The sequence below is a fragment of the Balaenoptera borealis genome, assembly GCF_965194805.1.
Source record: "Balaenoptera borealis genome assembly, chromosome: 17".
Classification (NCBI taxonomy): Eukaryota; Metazoa; Chordata; class Mammalia; order Artiodactyla; family Balaenopteridae; genus Balaenoptera; species Balaenoptera borealis.
In genome coordinates, this window is record NC_138876.1 from 21,039,349 (window position 1) to 21,059,224 (window position 19,876).

At 39.1% G+C, this 19,876-nt stretch overlaps 2 long non-coding RNA genes across 2 annotated transcripts in view; one reads left to right on the plus strand and one right to left on the minus strand.

Annotated features, from left to right (window-relative positions):
- Window positions 1-201: 201 nt before the first annotated feature.
- Window positions 202-18,610, plus strand: LOC309615196. Its single transcript, XR_014236618.1, has 2 exons — window positions 202-5,679; window positions 12,339-18,610. It is a non-coding gene; the product is annotated as an uncharacterized lncRNA (long non-coding RNA).
- LOC309615229 overlaps window positions 5,735-19,876 on the minus strand; it is a 251,742-nt gene continuing 237,600 nt past the window's right edge. The window contains exon 2 of the long non-coding RNA XR_014236652.1: window positions 5,735-6,149. This is a non-coding gene — a long non-coding RNA (uncharacterized lncRNA). The remainder of the gene's footprint in view (window positions 6,150-19,876) is intronic.

Genomic DNA, 19,876 nt, shown 5'->3' on the forward strand with positions numbered 1-19,876 from the left:
CTACTCCAGAAAATCTTTTTTTTCTTTAGAATATAATATATAGGACAAAGTGAGAGAGTGGCATGGACATATATACACTACCAAATGTAAAACCGATAGCTAGTGGGAAGCAGCCGCATAGCACAGGGAGATCAGCTCGGTGCTTTGGTGACCACCTAGAGGGGTGGGATAGGGAGGGTGGGAGGGAGGGAGACGCAAGAGGGAGGGGATATGGGGATATGTGTATATGTATAGCTCATTCACTTTGTTATAAAGCAGAAACTAACACACCATTGTAAAGCAATTATACTCCAATAAAGATGTTAAAAAAAGAATATAATATACATATTAATACTTTGGCATAACTCATTATGATACCACATTTAGTATGGCGGCAAGAATGTAGTAGGTATTCAATAAATATTTGTGAAACTGAACTTGATCTTGCTTATCTCTATCCAAATGATGATTGTTCTATATTTACTCCCCCTTTCGCTGTCTATGCAGTAAAGCCTATCCATATTTTATCTATGATGTCCTATAGGATACTCAAAACTCAATATATCCAAAGAGAAATTTATCCTCTTTGATCCATCCACCTGTGGTTCATGTCATCAACATCTGCCTAATCATGCAAGCCAGGAACCTTGAAGTCATCCTTTCTTTGCTCTCTTTCAACAACCCCTGTCCATCCATAACTGTCAAGTTTGTCACTACTTCTCTACATCCATGGCTACTACCTTAGTTTAATGCACTGTATCTTTATCTAGGCTGCCACAATGTGCTCCCAAATGGTCTCCTTGATTTCTTTTTGCCCCTATTCCCAGTCATTCTATACATTGTTATTAGAGTTATTTTTCTAAGATATGATTTTCATCTCTTTCCTGTTGGGAATTCTGTCAAGTATAGGATGGGGTCTAAACTCTTCAGCATAACAGTTGGGAAACTCCGTGATCTTCAGAAGTCTGTGTCTTTCACTCCCATCTATAGCCACTTTCTCCAACACTTCCTTCAAGCTCGCTGAAATTCTTGAAGTCCCAGGAAGATGCTATAAACATCTCTGCATCTATTCTTTGCTCATACTGTTTTCTCTGGCTAGCGAATTTCTATACTTTATCCCAGCCTTGGTTTAAATGTTACCTGCTCTGAGGATTTTCTTCTCTGCTCCAGAAAGGGATAAATATTCTAGGTTATCTGCTTTGTAAATTATTAGTTGACATTCTATACTGTTATTTGTTTAGATATCTGAATCATCTGCTAGATAGTAAATGTGGCTCTAAGAAGGCTTCCAATGATCCCCACTTCCATGTACTCATGCCCTGGTGTAACTCCTCTCCTTGAGTGTGGGCTCCACTTAGTGACTCACTTCTTTTTTTATGTTATTTTATAATGCTACTATTTCCCTTATATCGCATTTACAAAATGAGATAAATTTTAAAAATTCAAAACCTGTTCTTTGCAGTTTTATATGACTCTTTGGTGATCATGGTTTGAAGAGTAGAAATCAAAATTGGGAGATGATGGGGATGGTGGCTCGGGTGGAAGGGATGCAGGTTATATTAAGGTAATTAATTTAAATAGTCTTTAATCATTTCCACAGCAATCATTTGCCAATATTTGCTGGATACTCTCATCATTTCACATCCAAAGCAGAGGTACCTTCCCTATCCATTGTCTTCCACCCAGTTCTGTCTCATCTCCTCCAGGTTCTAAATTGCTGGCCCATCACTGTTCTCCCTCCCTGTGCCCAAGCCTGGAGGGCATCCCTGGTAGACGGGGGAAGAACTTCTGTCTGTTCTTGGTGTTCTCACAAGGTACCTGACATAATGTTGTCCTTTTTTCTTAGACTCACAGGGAAAAAAAATCACATAATTCTAATTTGTGACCAAGTGTTTGATTTGGGAAAGGATGACTGGACAGTACAGAGGGAGAAAACCAAAGCTCAGTATTTCAAAAATTATTCTGTCCTGCTTTCTTTCATATTTTGTATTGCTTTCTTTCTTCCTCAAAAATGTCTACTACTTAAGTAGTTTTCTATAATGACACAGGATCTGTGTTCACATGGGTAATTAATTTAGTCTTAGTTGGGGAGTTCAAGAAAGATTTGTGTGGAATGTGTTATCTGCTGAAGAGCAATAAGAAACCAGCTAAAATGAAAAAGGGCTATTTGGGCCATGTGGTCTGTCTGTTTGTGAAAGTATTTCCTTTCTACAATGGATGTGATGTTGAATGTGGCTCAGCCAACACTCACCTCATTATTTCCGATGACCCAAGGAGTGTGTCATGTGGATGTATCAAATGGATTCAGAAATGCATTCTGAGAGACTCAGCTTTGTATTATGTGTCCTGGGCTTCCATTGGTTCACCTTTGGACATCATCCCTGGGATATAGACGTGAGACCCAGCCACCAATGGGCTGTTGGACCAAGGATTTGAATGGGTATATTACTCAAAGGAAGGGTGAAACTTGGTTATGAATGGCTTTGCGAATGCCACCACTTCCAACTAGTCTTGATTGTCAGGACTAGGCACAGGCTGGTTGTCCTAATATGACCTTGAGGACGGTGCCAGTGACTCACTTCTAAAGAATAAAAGTGTGGCACAAGTAATGGGATGACCTTTCCAAGATTTGGTGATACAAAACTTTGGTTTCTGTCTTGGGTTCTCAACCTCTCTTGCTCTCTCACTTGCTTGCTCTGAGAGAAGCCAGCTGTCAGGTTGTGAGTTGCCTTATGGAGAGGCCCGTGTGACACGGAATTGAGAACAGCCTCTGGCAAACAGTCAGTGAGAAAGTGAGGCTTTTTGGTCCAATAGCCTGTGAGGACCCAAAGCCTATCATCAAGCATGTGAGGGAGCTTGGAAGAAGATATTTTCCCAGCAGTAGGAAACCAACACACTCTCTTTGATACCAGGGCATCACTGCACCACAGTGTCCTTAGAGAAAGATTTATTTGAGGTCTCCTACCATGGGCTACCTAGTCACTGCGCTAGGCGGTAATTCAAAAATCAAAAAAGACAGGTCCTGGGACTTCCCTGACGGCACAGTGGTTAAGAATCCGCCTGCCAATACAGGGGACACGAGTTCGATCCATGGTCCGGGAAGATCCCACATGCCGCGGAGCAACTAAGCCCGTGCTCCACAGCTACTGAGCCTGCACTCTAGAGTCTGCGAGCCACAACTACTGAAGCCCGCGTGCCTAGAGCCCGTGCTCCACTACAAGAGAAGCCACCACAATGAGAAGGCTGCGCACCGCAAGGAAGAGTAGCCCCCGCTCGCCGCAGCTAGAGAAAGCCCGTGCGCAGCAACGAAAACCCAAGGCAGCCAAAAAAAAAAAGACAGGTCCTTTCTTCTTCTCCTTCTTCTGATTGTGTTTCTCTCCAAAGCTATTTCCTGTCTGCCTATAGGCATGCTCAGTTCTTAACCCTTCCCTCAACACCCATACTTTCTTAATCTGCTATCCTCTCTCTTTTCAATGCACGATGAGTCCTTAGAACAAAAAAACTGCCAGTGTGACTTGGACACAGTAATAAATGGAATAGTACATGAGGTGGGGTCAGAGGAGATTATTAAAATTCATATAGAGCATTATAGATCATGGTACAAAACTTGGTTTTATACCAAGTACAATAAGAAGACAGCATCATTAGTGGTAACCAAATGGCAGTTTTATCCATTAGGCACTACAGCTTTAGTAGTAGTTGCCATAGACTAGTATATGAGCTTGTCAATAGCCTTTTTAAGATCTGGAAAAAAATTCATAAAAATTTTAAAAACCTTTCAAAATTTTTAGAGAAGCTATATTTAACATGTGACATGGGTGTATTTTTATATGTTTGAAATTATACGGGGTGGGAGCCTCTAAACTTTAGAAAGGTCTCATAGTAGCTGTGGACCTGTTTGCAAATATCTAAAAAGAGCATAGTGTCTCAGGGGACAAGAATGAATCAAAAGGTGAATAATATCCATGTATATAAGTATGTGTAAATAATATCCTGTAGTCTTCTGAGATAGTAAGAATGCATGCATATATATAATATTGGATATTAAACATCACACATTAAATATATATTTCAGGCAGCTGTTATTTTTTAATTTCTATACAAGATGTATGGAATCAAGATTTCAGCTATAATATATACATCACTAATATATAATCCTGCCCCTTGAGTAAGGATCAAGTTTATTTTCAAAGTCATAACAAGATGTATCTGGCAGTTCTTAAAACTAGACCCAATAAATATTTACTTGATATTTTCCTTGACAAGTATCTGAGAATTTATTTCCTAGCTGACTTGCAGACTGGGTACTTTTTCCCTTTGTTAATTTTTATATCATGTTTATTAGATACCTACAAAAACACACACTCATGCACAAACACACACAAACATACATATAAAAACACAATTAGGCATCAAGCATCTCACATTGCCAAAGAAAATTGAAGTGAGATTTTTGCTTTTTCTTTATGTTCCAATATAACCTGGAACCCTGCCAGCCATATCAGAATTGGATACATCTGTGAAATTAATTTGAAATTCACTAAGTTTAATTTGCTTGCCTCTAAATCAACCATGGCATCCTTCCAAATTTATTTCTCCAAGTTTAGGCTTTAATTTTATTCTGAGATCCTTCTCCTGAGTATATTTTGGTCCCTTTCACTAGAGAACTGTCCATTTTAACCATTAACCATTTATATTTCCTGTCTTCCCATTATTTGAGTTAGTAGTTTGTGTCTCAGACTAAGCCTTAATGTAGTTAAGAAGGAACAGTGTTTTTTAGTTCAAGGAAATAATTCCCAAGTCATTAAATAAAACTTTAGTTGCTGGTTTTTACAAATGTTCACCCTGATTTGGAAGTTGTACATGGCAGGGAAGATGATGAAGGGTGAGAAAAAACCCAAAGCAGCCTTTTTTAGTCTTTTTACCCCAGAAGAACCTTTGAAACAATTTTCAGGTCTCAGGGAATCCCTGTATAAAATTATTATATCTACAGCTCTCAATACATTAGTGGGATCAGTGAGTTGTACATATAGTAATCCAATAATAACCCTCAACACTCTTTTGAGTGTAGAAAGATATTTTTCTGTAGATAAGTTTATTTGACCAACTTTTGAGATATTCTTTTTGTATGGTTCTTCCTTCTCACACTCTTATACTAGTCAGTAGTGAAGGTGCAGTAAACATCAGTTCTTTCGGTTTTTAAATTCTTGCTTGATTTTTTTTAAAACCTCATCCCAGTAGGCTTGAAAGTCTTATCACCACCCAGTTGCTGAGGAGCTATTGTATATGGTAGATGACATGTACAAGAGTAGGTTTACTCCCTACTTGAAACTGAAAATATCTTTGTAGCCAAACTTTCTTAAAAAAAACTCTAGTAGGTAAGCTCAGCTTACCTTTTTTGAAGTTATTTTTTTCTTTCCTTTTAACAATTTTTTAAAAAACTCATAAGGCAACGATAATACATTTCTATTAAATAACTGACTTAAGCAGAAGAAGAGTTTAATTTGTTAAAAGGTAGGCTTGGTAGATTTAATGAAAAATCCAAATAGATTTTTAAAAATGTTATTTATATGTGAAAATTATTGACAAGTGTTACTAATATATTGACTTATTGTACTGACAGTGAAACCTTTTCAACTTCTGTTACTGCATATGTCCTAGCATTTTATTCACTTGAATATTACATGCTGGCATTATTAGGTTCTTTTTTTTTTTTTCACACACACACACTGTATTTTATTTTTACAAGAGATAAATAGACTGACACCAAGCATTGTAAATGGATGACCACAACAAAAGCAACAATGATTGCAATTACCAAACATGAAACACACTCATACTATGTCATAATATTGACATTCAGTCCAGTAATCCTCCACTGTAACAGCTCCTTTACTTTGCAGTGAAAATTGATTTGTATATTCTTTGCCTCTGAGTCCTTGTTGGATTTTTTTTTTTTAATTTAGACAGAAAGTCACAAAAATTATACTCATCCTCATCAGTTCACTCAGTCCCATGTAATTAAATTTTTTTTTCATCTTGATCTTTTGTTAGCACTTTTATGAGTTCATCAGTTTTTCATTAGAGTTCTGAAAATGCTTATTCATTCAGTTCAGCAGTACAGTCAGTTACCAGAAACCTGTACTTGTCAGAGTCTTTTCCATGAATTTCTTAAAGATGAAACCCTTTTATAGGAACATATTTGCAAAAGCATCAGAGTACACACAGAACTGTCTGTAAATGACAAAAGACTTAAAAATGACCACAGTTAAAAATTTGATGAAAGTTCATAATAATGCAGTTGACAGGAAAATTAGTTATTTCTGAGATATACATTTTAAGGTAATAACTAGGATTATGACTTATAACATTATACCAGAACATATAAGATTTTTAGAAATTTCATGTAATGTCTGAAACATTTATATTAACATATTTCCATACAAATAACCCAATGAAAGTTTAGTATTAGTTGTTTTGTTTGTTTGTGTTTTTATACTGCAGGTTCTTATTAGGCATCAATTTTATACACATCAGTGTATACCTGTCAATCCCAATCGCCCAATTCAGCACAACACCATACCCACCCCATCGCAGTTTTCCCCCCTTGGTGTCCATATGTCCGTTCTCTACATCTGTGTCTCAACCTCTGCCCTGCAAACTGGCTCATCTGTCCCATTTTTCTAGGTTCCACATACATGCGTTAATATACGATATTTGTTTTTCTCTTTCTGACTTACTTCACTCTGTATGACAGACTCTAGGTCCATCCACCTCACTACAAATAACTCAATTTCGTTTCCCTTTATGGCTGAGTAATATTCCATTGTATATATGCGCCACATCTTCTTTATCCATTCATCTGTCGATGGACACTTAGGTTGCTTCCATGTCCTGGCTATTGTAAATAGAGCTGCGATGAACATTGTGGTACATGACTCTTTTTGAATCATGGTTTTCTCAGGGTGTATGCCCAGTAGTGGGATTGCTGGGTCATATGGTAGTTCTATTTTTAGTTTTTTAAGGAACCTCCATATTGTTCTCCATAGTGGCTGTATCAATTTACATTCCCACCAACAGTGCAAGAGTGTTCCCTTTTCTCCACACCCTCTCCAGCATTTGTTGTTTGTAGATTTTCTGATGATGCCCATTCTAACTGGTGTGAGGTGATACCTCATTGTAGTTTTGATTTGCATTTCTCTAATGATTAGTGATGTTGAGCATCTTTTCATGTGCTTCGTGGCCGTCTGTATGTCTTCTTTGGAGAAATGTCTATTTAGGTCTTCTGCCCATTTTTGGATTGGGGTGTTTGTTTCTTTAATCTTGAGCTGAATGAGCTGTTTATATATTTTGGAGATTAATCCTTTGTCCGTTGATTCCTTTGCAAATATTTTCTCCCATTCTGAGGGTTGTCTTTTCGTCTTGTTTATGGTTTCCTTTGCTGTGCAAAAGCTTTGAAGTTTCATTAGGTCCCATTTGTTGATTTTTGTTTTTATTTCCATTACTCTAGGAGGTGGATCAAAAAAGATCTTGCTGTGATTTATGTCAAAGAGTGTTCTTCCTATGTTTTCCTCTAAGAGTTTTATAGTGTCCAGTCTTACATTTAGGTCTCGAATCCATTTTGAGTTTATTTTTGTGTATGGTGTTAGGGAGTATTCTAATTTCATTCTTTTACATGTAGCTGTCCAGTTTTCCCAGCACCACTTATTGAAGAGACTGTCTTTTCTCCATTGTATATCTTTGCCTCCTTTGTCATAGATTAGTTGACCATAGGTGCATGGGTTTATCTCTGGGCTTTCTATCTTGTTCCATTGATCTATGTTTCTGTTTTTGTGCCAGTACCATATTGTCTTGTTTACTGTAGCTTTGTAGTATAGTCTGAAGTCAGGGAGTCTGATTCCTCCAGCTCCGTTTTTTTCCCTCAAGACTGCTTTGGCTATTCGGGGTCTTTTGTGTCTCCATACAAATTTTAAGATGATTTGTTCTAGTTCCGTAAAAAATGCCATTGGTAATTTGATAGGGATTGCATTCAATCTGTAGATTGCTTTGGGTAGTATACTCATTTTCACAATGTTGATTCTTCCAATGCAAGAACATGGTATATCTCTCCATCTGTTGGTATCATCTTTAATTTCTTTCATCAGTGTCTTATAGTTTTCTGCATACAGGTCTTTTGTCTCCCTAGGTAGGTTTATTCCTAGGTATTTTATTCTTTTTGTTGCAATGGTAAATGGGAGTGTTTCCATAATTTCTCTTTCAGATTTTTCATCATTAGTGTATAGGAATGCAAGAGATTTCTGTGCATTAATTTTGTATCCTGCAACTTTACCATATTCATTAATTAGCTCTAGCAGTTTTCTGGTGGCAGTTTTAGGATTCTCTATGTATAATATCATGTCATCCGCAAACAGTGACAGTTTTACTTCTTCTTTTCCAATTTGTATTCCTTTTATTTCTTTTTCTTCTCTGATTGCCGTGGCTAAGACTTCCAGAACTATGTTGAATAATAGTGGTGAGAGTGGACATCCTTGTCTCGTTCCTGATCTTAGAGGAAATGCTTTCAGTTTTTCACCATTGAGAATGATGTTTGCTGTGGGTTTGTCATATATGGCCTTTATTATGTTGAGGTAGGTTCCCTCTATGCCCACTTTCTGGAGAGTTTTTATCATAAGTGGGTGTTGAATTTTGTCAGAAGCTTTTTCTGCATCTATTGAGATGATCATATGGTTTTTCTTCTTCAGTTTGTTAATATGGTGTATCACATTGATTGATTTGCATATATTGAAGAATCCTTGCATCCCTGGGATAAATCCCACTTGATCGTGGTGTATGATCCTTTTAATGTGTTGTTGGATTCTGTTTGCTAGTATTTTGTTGAGGATTTTTGCATCTATATTCATCAGTGATATCGGTCTGTAATTTTCTTTCTTTGTAGTGTCTTTGTCTGGTTTTGGTATCAGGGTGATGATGGCCTCATAGAATGAGTTTGGGAGTGTTCCTTCCTCTGCAATTTTTTGGAAGAGTTTGAGAAGGATAGGTGTTAGCTCTTTTCTAAATGTTTGATAGAATTCACCTGTGAAGCCATCTGGTTCTGGACTTTTGTTTGTTGGAAGATTTTTAATCACAGTTTCAATTTCATTGCTTGTGATTGGTCTGTTCATATTTTCTGTTTCTTCCTGGTTCAGTCTTGGAAGGTTATACCTTTCTAAGAATTTGTCCATTTCTTCCAGGTTGTCCATTTTATTGGCATAAAGTTGCTTGTAGTAGTCTCTTAGGATGCTTTGTATTTCTGCAGTGTCTGTTGTAACTTCTCCTTTTTCATTTCTGATTTTATTGACTTGAGTCCTCTCCCTCTTTTTCTTGATGAGTCTGGCTAATGGCTTATCAATTTTATCTTCTCAAAGAACCAACTTTTAGTTTTATTGATCTTTGCTATTGTTTTCTTTGTTTCTATTTCATTTATTTCTGCTCTGATCTTTATGATTTCTTTCCTTCTGCTAACTTTGGGTTTTGTTTGTTCTTCTTTCTCTACTTTCTTTAGGTGTAAGGTTAGATTGTTTACTTGAGATTTTTCTTGTTTCTTTAGGTAGGCTTGTATAGCTATAAACTTCCCTCTTAGAACTGCTTTTGCTGCATCCCATAGGTTTTGGGTCGTCGTGTTTTCATTGTCATTTGTCTCTAGGTATTTTTTGATTTCTTCTTTGATTTCTTCAGTGATCTCTTGGTTATTTAGTAACGTACTGTTTAGCCTCCATGTGTTTGTCTTTTTTACGTTTTTTTCCCTGTAATTCATTTCTAATCTCATAGCATTGTGGTCAGAAAAGATGCTTGATATGATTTCAATTTTCTTAAATTTACTGAGGCTTGATTTGTGACCCAAGATGTGATCTATCCTGGAGAATGTTCCGTGCGCACTTGAGAAGAAAGTGTAATCTGCTGTTTTGGGATGGAATGTCCTATAAATATCAATTAAATCTATCTGGTCTATTGTGTCATTTAAAGCTTCTGTTTCCTTATTTATTTTCATTTTGGATGATCTGTCCATTGGTGTAAGTGAGGTGTTAAAGTCCCCCACTATTATTGTGTTACTGTCGATTTCCTCTTTTAGAGCTGTTAGCAGTTGCCTTATGTATTGAGGTGCTCCTATGTTGGGTGCATAAATATTTATAATTGTTATATCTTCTTCTTGGATTGATCCCTTGATCATTATGTAGTGTCCTTCTTTGTCTCTTGTAACATTCTTTACTTTAAAGTCTATTTTATCTGAGATGAGTATAGCTACTCCAGCTTTCTTTTGATTTCCATTTGCATGGAATATCTTTTTCCATCCCCTCACTTTCAGTCTGTATGTGTCCCTAGGTCTGAAGTGGGTCTCTTGTAGACAGCATATATATGGGTCTTGTTTTTGTATCCATTCAGCAAGCCTGTGTCTTTTGGTTGGAGCATTTAATCCATTCACGTTTAAGGTAATTATCGATATGTATGTTCCTATGACCATTTTCTTAATTGTTTTGGGTTTGTTTTTGTAGGTCCTTTTCTTCTCTTGTGTTTCCCACTTAGAGAAGTTCCTTTAGCATTTGTTGTAGAGCTGGTTTGGTGGTGCTGAATTCTCTTAGCATTTGCTTGTCTGTAAAGCTTTTGATTTCTCCATCAAATCTAAATGAGATCCTTGCCGGGTAGAGTAATCTTGGTTGTAGGGTCTTCCCTTTCATCACTTTAAGTATATCATGCCACTCCCTTCTGGCTTGTAGAGTTTCTGCTGAGAAATCAGCTGTTAACCTTATGGGAGTTCCCTTGTATGTTATTTGTCGTTTTTCCCTTGCTGCTTTCAATACTTTTTCTTTGTCTTTAATTTTTGCCATTTTGATTACTATGTGTCTTGGCATGTTTCTCCTTGGGTTTCTCCTGTATGGGACTCTCTGCACTTCCTGGACTTGGGTGGCTATTTCCTTTCCCATGTTAGGGGAGTTTTCGACTATAATCTCTTCAAATATTTTCTCTGGCCCTTTCTCTCTCTCTTCTCCTTCTGGGACCCCTATAATGCAAATGTTGTTGCGTTTAATGTTGTCCCAGAGGTCTCTTAGGCTGTCTTCATTTCTTTTCATTCTTTTTTCTTTATTCTGTTCCGCAGCAGTGAATTCCACCATTCTGTCTTCCAGGTCACTTATCCATTCTTCTGCCTCAGTTATTCTGCTATTGATTCCTTCTAGTGTAGTTTTCATTTCAGTTATTGTATTGGTCATCTCTGTTTGTTTGTTCTTTAATTCTTCTAGGTCTTTGTTAATCATTTCTTGCATCTTCTCAATCTTTGCCTCCATTCTTATTCCAAGGTCCTGGATCATCTTCACTATCATTATTCTGAATTCTTTTTCTGGAAGGTTGCCTATCTCCACTTCATTTAGTTGTTTTTCTGGGTTTTTTTCTTGTTCCTTCATCTGATATATAGCCCTCTGCCTTTTCATCTTGTCTGTCTTTCTGTAACTGTGGGTTTTGGTCCACAGGCTGCAGGATTGTAGTTTTTCTTGCTTCTGCTGTCTGCCCTCTGGTGGTTGAGGCTATCTAAGAGGCTTGATGGGAGGCTCTGGTGGTGGGTAGAGCTGACTGTGCTGTGTCGGACAGAGCTCCGTAACACTTTAATCCACTTGACTGTTGATGGGTGGGGCTGGGTTCCCTCCCTGTTGGTTGTTTTGCCTGAGGCAACTCAACACTGGAGCCTACCTGGGCTCTTTGATGGGGTTAATGGCAGACTCTGGGAGGGCTCATGCCAAGGAGCACTTCCCAGAACCTCCGCTGCCAGTGTCCTTGTCCCCACGGTGAAACAGAGCCACCTCCCGCCTCTGCAGGAGACCCCCCAACACCAGCAGGTAGGTCTGGTTCAGTCTCCCCCAGGCTCACTGCTCCTTCCCCTGGGTCCCGATGCGCACACTACTTTGTGTGTGCCCTCCAAGAGTGGGGTCTCTGTTTCCCCCAGTCCTGTCAAAGTCCTGCAATCAATTCCCAGTAGGCTTCAAAGTCTGATTCTCTAGGAATTCCTCCTCCCGTTGCCAGACCCCCAGGTTGGGAAGCCTGACGTGGGGCTCGGAAGCTTCACTCCAGTGGGTGGACTTCTGTGGTATAAGTGTTTGCCAGTCTGTGAGTCACCCACCCAGCAGTTATGGGATTTGATTTTTCTCTGATTGCACCCCTCCTACCGTCTCACTGTGGCTTCTCCTCTGTCCTTGGTCGTGGGGTATCCTCCTTGGTGAGTTCCAGTGTCTTCCTGTCGATGATTGTCCAGCAGCCAGTTGTGATTCTGGTGCTCTCGCAAGAGGGAGTGAGAGCACGTCCTTCTACTCCGCCATCTTGGTTAATCTCCCTAGGTTCTTAACAATTGTGTTACCTTTACTTTTCTGGGCAATTCATACTAACACTAAATAACTTGGCTCCTGAGCGTTTGCACTGGAAAAAATTATCTATATCTCTATATATGTATAGATGATTGTTTTAAACAAAGCATTGGCATTTCATTGCAGTGCCAAACGTCGTGTGTGTGTGTATGTTTGTTTCACTAGTGCAGTGAAATGACTCAGAAAATTATAATTCTTCATCAGTAGACATATCAGACTTGTTTATGAACCAAAGACTAGAATCCTTCTCTTCCATCTTATATCTGCCTTAAAAACTTACCACATTATATCATCAGATGTGTTTTTAAACACAAACATTAATAATATATAAAATATAAGGGTCTAAAAAACTAAATGAGAAAGTCACCCAAAGTGTAAAAACTTCATAACAAAATTGAGTTAGCATTTACACAGTTCATATTTTGCAACATTCACAGCAATAGCAAAATGGCAGGGGGTGGCTAAGCCATGGCATGTGAAAATTCCTTCCTTAAGATAGAAATTTCTCATAAGTCAGTTGGTGACACACGATGGGCGACTGGGCGAGGTAAGCTGACACCATCAGCCTTCTGTCCTCTTTGCACTTTTGTGCAATAAGGTGTTCACCAATTATCAATGACCTCCTTTATCCCACATCAAAAACTGAAAATTGACTCAAGCAGATGAACATGATCCTACTGAGCCTCCTCATACAGGATCGGAAGACCTTTATCACAAACCTAATAGGGCCATTCAGTCACTACTTACCTCTGCAAGCACTAACATTGAGTGGCCCATTAAGTTTAAAAGGTAATGTGTTTTATTTCCAATCACAATCTGTTGTAGAACCCCTAACCACAAATCTGAAATCCCTAAGATACCACAAAGGCCTTCTGAGAAACACTGTCTTACAGTTAAACAATCCCACTTCTCCCTCCCTCCCTACTTTGACTAAGAAGTCAAAGATTCTTTTGTGTATCTGCTGAAGACACAGTACAGCATTTATCTTGTGATCTAGAGCTTGGCTTATCACCCCTTAAGCATTTGTGTGAGAGGACATAAGTGTGGCAGATGTGGAGATGTGCTACTCAGTTCTTTCAAGAAAGGACTCCCAGACCAGCTGCAAAGGGTGTGATTAGCTGGCAGTCTGCAGCTCTGTGCTTCTTCCTCATGCACCTCAGCCTTTGAGCCAAGGTCTTGATACTCTCAGGTCAGTCCCTGGCCAATGACCAAGCAGGGTGGTGGAATGAGGCCCTGGCCATTTCCACCTGATGCCTGGTTCCTCCAATGAGCAATCTTTGTTCCAGAGTTCTCCTTTGGGCTAGCAGAGACTTGTGAGATCTGTATCACAGTCTAATGGCTCCCCCTGTCCAATCCAGCTTCCTTCTTTTTCTTTTTATAGAAGTTAGTCTCTAAGAAACTGCTTACATTCCAAAGTCCATCTCAGCCTTTCCCTCCTGGAGAATCCAACATAGCACAGTTGGTACCAGGAGTGGCTGAAAAAACAGGTGTGTAAAATGGTACTTTGGAAATGGACCACTCACTGACTGGCTGACGAGGATCCTATCCCTCACAGGTAGCCCCTAGTACAAGGTAGTTGCCCAGTTGTTAAAATGTTCACCCATGGGGAGCTGGGATGTTGAGATGGGATGAGACATGTACTGTCCAGGGCAGTAGATCAGGATTTGACGTGTACCAAGAAATAATAAAGATCAAGACAATGGAATTGGATGGTTATTACTAAGTTGCATTGAATATCTTTGCCAACTTATAAAGAAGCCTTTGTCTTACCCAGAAAAAGCTGGCAGTCAAGTACAAGATTTGATACAGTGTTTGAACTCCAAAGATGAATGAATGTTCAAATGAGGCAGACCTGCTATGTCAAAGTCAAGAGAAGTTGGTAAAACCTAGGACCCTGACACATAGGTTGGGGACATTTGGCCTGAAGATTTGATTTCTCAGACTTATCTGCTCTTCTGGACTTGAAGAAGTTACCCAACTCCTCTCCTTAAGAGCTAGCACCTGCCTCCCCCAGCTCGTGCCAAACTAGAAGACTAGACAGTAAGTATTCCACTGCAGAAGCTGCTCCCACTGCTTTCCTGATTCCAGGTCCTTAACCAGGGTTAAGGAGCAGTATAACTCAGCCAGGGATAAAATGCATCACATAAGGGAAAACAGGGCTACACTCCAAAGGAGCTATAAGACCAGCCATCGTGGACCAGCAGGGGCTAGGGTGAGTCCTTTCTTTCTTTCTTTCTTTTTTTTTTTTTTTTTAATAAAACTAGGAACATTTAAAACAAAGAATTACAAACTAAATTATAGTGTTAATAGCAAGAACACTCAAGGACAAAAGGTGGGAGAAGAGAGACAAAATCATTAAAAGAAAAAAATACTTATTAAAATATTCACATTACAAACTGCAAGGTATGCATGGCAAACACCCACTCCCACTTAAAAACTACTATAACCTGAAATATATATATAATTGTTCTTCCTTCTTTCAAAGAAATATTTTTTCCCAGTGCCCCCATTCAGTCACAGCCCTGAGTATGTGCTGGAGGCTGAGGGTGCTTGAACAAGGGAGTTCAAACATAAGATTGATTATTGGAGAGTTTATTGGTTTGGAGACACTTGTTTGGGGTACAGGATTGAACCCCCTGACAAGGACCCCAGGGGATGGTGCAAACTTGTGGCTAGGATGGCTCCTACAGCCTAGATAAGGCAATGGCTTATACTGAGTGAGGTTGAAATACTTAACATTGCCTAGTAAAATAACTAGAGAAAGGAATTAAAAGGCTGAGTGAAGTAGACAAGCTGGAATAGGTATATTATGTGAGGCAAGAAGAATCAGCAGAGGATTATTTCCATAGGTGGGTCCCCAAATCAGACTTTCACCTAGGCAGTCAGGAATTCACTGGTGAGAAGGACATCAGCATCACCATGGAGCCCAGTGTTGGCTCTCTTCTGTGGACCAGAGCTGAAGGTAGAAGAGACTGTCATTGACATTGGCTCACTAATAGCAGTGGGGATAATTGGGATCCAATGTAATAGAGGCCAGGAAATAGATCTTAACACCAAATGCCAGGAGATCATTATTCCCCTGAGCACAGATAAGATCAGAGTGGTTCTCAAGGGAGTTTAACCCACAAAGAACTAAGAAGATGGTTAATAAAACATTATATTTTGCCATGGGAAAATAGATGGATTGCCTACACAATCAAAAGAAAACAAGAATTAATGATCAGAAGTCTGAGGTCTGATGCCCAAATAAAGTCACATTCCCTTGTCCAGTTTCCAGACCTGAGCCAGTTTGCAGAGTAGGTTCCACTGATTCAAGAGGTGTGGGGTCCTCACAGGGAAGGACTCTATTATATACTGTAATGGTTCCCCTGTCCTTTTCCAAAAGAGCCAACAGACTACTTGAGTGACTATATATTGGAGAAGGGGTGACACTCAAACATATAGAGGCCTATTGGACATAGGATGAACACTGATATCTAGTGACCTGATGCTTCACAATGCGTCCTCCATTAGATTGGGGCATATGGGAGGTAGGTAATAAAAAGGGCCTTGGACCCCTGAACAGCCAAACCAATCTTGAGAAAGAAGAACAAAAGTGGAGGAATCATGCTCCCTGACTTCAGACTATACTACAAAGCTACAGTAATCAAAACAGTGTGGTACTAGCATAAAAACAGACACATAGATCAATGGAACAGAACAGAGAGCCCAGAAATAAACCCACGCATCTATGGTCAACTAATCTATGACAAAGGAGGCAAGACTATACTATAGAGAAAAGACAGTCTCTTCAATAAGTGGTGCTGCGAAACGTGGATAGCTACATGTAAAAGAATGAAATTAGAACATTCTCTAACACTGTATACAGAAATAAACGCAAAATGGATTAAAGACTTAAGTGTAAGACTGGAAACCATAAAACTTCCAGAAGAAAACATAGAACACTGTTTGACATAAATCATAGCAATATTTTTTTTGGATCTGTCTCCAAAAGCAAAGGAATAAAAGCAAAAAAAATGGACAGGAGAACTGAATAGACATTTTTCCAAAGAGGACATGCAAATGGCTGAGAGGCACATGCAAAGATGCTCAACATCACTAATCATCAGGGAAATGCAAATCAAGACCACAATGAGATATCACCTCACACCTGTCAGAATGGCTATCATCAAAAAGAACACAAACAGCAAATGTTGGCGAGGGTGTGGAGAAAAGGGAACCGTCCTACTCTGTTGGTGGGAATGTATATTGGCGCAGCCACTGTAGAAAACAGTATGGAGGTTTCTCAAAAAACTAAGAATAGAACTACCATATGACACAGCAAGTCCACTCCTGGGTATATATCTGAAAAAAATGAAAACACTAATTCAAAAAAACACATGTACTCCAATGTTCATAGCAGCAATATTTAAAATTGCCAGAGTATGGAAACAGCCTAAGTGTCCATCAACAGATGAATGGATAAAGAAGATGTGATATGTATATATACACACACACACACACACACACACACATGCACAATGGAATACTTCTCAGCCATAAAAAAGAAATTTTGCCATTTGCAACAACATGGATGGACTTGGAGGGCATTAAGCTAAGTGAAATAAATCAGACAGAGAAAGATGAATACTCTATGGTATCACTTGTATGTGGGATCTAAAAAATAAAACAACTAGTGAATATAACAAAAAAGAAACAGACTCACAGATATAGAGAACAAACTAGTGATTACCAGTGGGAAGCGGGAAGGGGGAGGGGCAATATAGGGTAGGGGATTAAGAGGTATAACTATAGAATATTATGTATAAAATAAGCTACAGGGATATATTGTATAACATAGGGAATATAGCCAAGATTTTATAATAACCAAAAATGGAGTATAACCTTTAAAAATTGTGAATCACTATATTGTACACCTGTAACTTACACATCAACTATAATTCAATAAAAAAGGAATATTACAACAAAAAAAGAAAAAAAGGGTCTTAGCCACATGCTAGCTCTGGTTGGTCTACTAGGTCTGCAGACACACTCAGTGATCATTTCCCCATTCCCTCAATGTATTTTTGGGATTGGCACACTTGGCTTTTGGAGTAACTGCCACATTGCATCCTGGTCCTGTGAGATAAGAGCTCTGACAGTGGGGAAGGTCAGGTGGAAGCTTTTGAAACTGCCTCATTGTACCTTGCCTTGGTCAGGACGGTCAATCAAAAACAGTATCACATCCTGAGAGCAGACATTGGAGATTAATGCTACTCTTAAAAATCTAAAGGATTCAGTGGTATTTTTTGTCATATCTACGTTTAATCCCATTTGCCCATGTAAAAACCAGATGGATCCTGGAAAATGACTATAGACAACCACAAAATAAACCAACTTGTAGTTTTGATCATAGCTGCTATACATTATGTGGTTTTATTGCTATGACAAATTAATAAGGACTCTGGTACATAATACAGAGCCATTGATTTGGCAAATGTGTTTTCTCTCGTATTTAAATCAGGAAAGAGGATCAGAAACAGTTCCCCTTCACATGGAACAAAAAACACTATTTCATTTACTGCTTTGCCCCAAGACAAAGCTCTCTCACTCTCTTGTCATGTTATAATCAGAAGAACTCTGGACTCTGTGGACATCCTGCAGAACATGACAGTGAACCATCACATGGATGGCATCATGTTGATCAGACAGAATGAGCAAGAGGGGGCCAGTATGCTGGAGACCTCAGAAGGAGACACGCACTCCAGAGTGTGGGAGATACTTGTGACACTGAAGGACCACCCATTCACTGAAGATTTTAGGGGTCCAGGGGCTAAGGGTGTCCTGGGTCATCTCCTTCCAAGTAAATTGCTGCATCTTCTACCACGAAGGAAGCACAATGCCTCGTCGGCTACCTCAGGATCTGGGGGCAACCAAATCTGTACCTAGGAATACTGCTCTGAGCTTTCGAGTGAGTGAGATGAAAGGCTGCCTATTTTGAATGAGGCCTAGAGCAAGGAAGGACTCTGTGGCAGGTCCAGGTTGAAGCCACTTGGGTTGCAGCCCTTTGGGTGGGGCAGAGAGCACATGGGGTGAGGAAGGGAGACAAGGCAGGAGAGGCAAATGAATGGGCCAAAAGTCGGAGGTTAGAGCCTTCAGTGGTCTTCTAAAGAATATATTCATTCTGTAGTAGGCAATAGGGAACCATTAATTTTTAGTTTTGTTTTGTAAAAGAATAACTTAGCTATAGACGTTTCTATAGGAAACTTGATAAGGTCCCATGTACACAGTGGACTAAAGGATGTTGGGTGCTCTCGGGAAGATAATTTAGCCTTTTATGTTTCCTTGTTCCTCCCCCCATCTCACCTCAGATATGCTCACCCAAAACATTTGTCGAATTGAGGGCTTGGAAGAAGAGGAGTGAGGATAGGATTGTGTACACAACCCTTTCCATTTTGTCCCTGCTAGATTCTAATTTTTTCTAAGAGCTAATTTCTGAGAGCCAATTTTTTCTCACTTGTTAGTTTGCCACGGAGCGGCGTCCCCTGCTCCAGAAGACTGGGAAGTCATTTCTATCAATGCCTTTGTTACTACACAGATCCACTACAGTCAAATTGCAAGTCTCGGGGAATTTATTACAATGAGCTTTTACCTGTGTATTTTAAGTACTACGTTGCCTGTAAAGGACTCTTGAGTTCCTTAGAGAAATAATGTTAGTATTTATTTTTTGCAGCTCTTTTAGAACCTCTTAAAAGTGTTTGACTTTCAACAGACTGGAAATATTACTAACAGGAAAGTAGTGAAATGGTTTCTAGACATAATCAAGATAATCAAACCAAATGAGGTCTTTTAATACAAAATTTTGCTTCCATGATCAAGATAATGGAATTAATCCAATAGTTCACTCGCAATAATAAATATTTGTGGAATTAATATATTTATTAGTCATATAATTCATGTTAGAAAACAGTAACACAGTTTGCAAAATATGGCTTAATTGAGGCCGAGAGAGAGAGAGAGAAATTACACTTAGCTCTCCAAACTCTCCTTTGTCTTTTAGTGAAATCTTGTATCAAACAGTATATAAATATAGGACTAGAGGTGACTTTGTAGGTTGGAGCTTCTTGCATTTTTCTTAAATGTAGGTAGAGTCAGGAATTGCCTTTCAGGTTTCAGTGTTTCTCCTGAGTAAGGTCAAGTTAGTCCTTGCATAAGAGCTCCCTCCAGTGGAGTCTGAGCTTTAAATCTCTTTTTGCCTACTATTTACCTTCCTTCAAGATGCTCCCCTTCCTGCACCCCACCTAGTGCTGGCAGATTGAAGCAACACAACACTGAATAATGTCGCTCAGGAAAGCTGCATGTAAGCCCATTGATCAATACAAGGAGGCTGAACTGGAGAGAAAAAGGACACCTCATACAGCTCTTCCTGTCATTCTCGAGTCACATTGGCTGCACAGAATATGTTCTTGGAAGCCTAGAGCATAAGCTCACTGTTACCACATGCCTTCAAGGTCTCAGCCCGGTTTTTCATC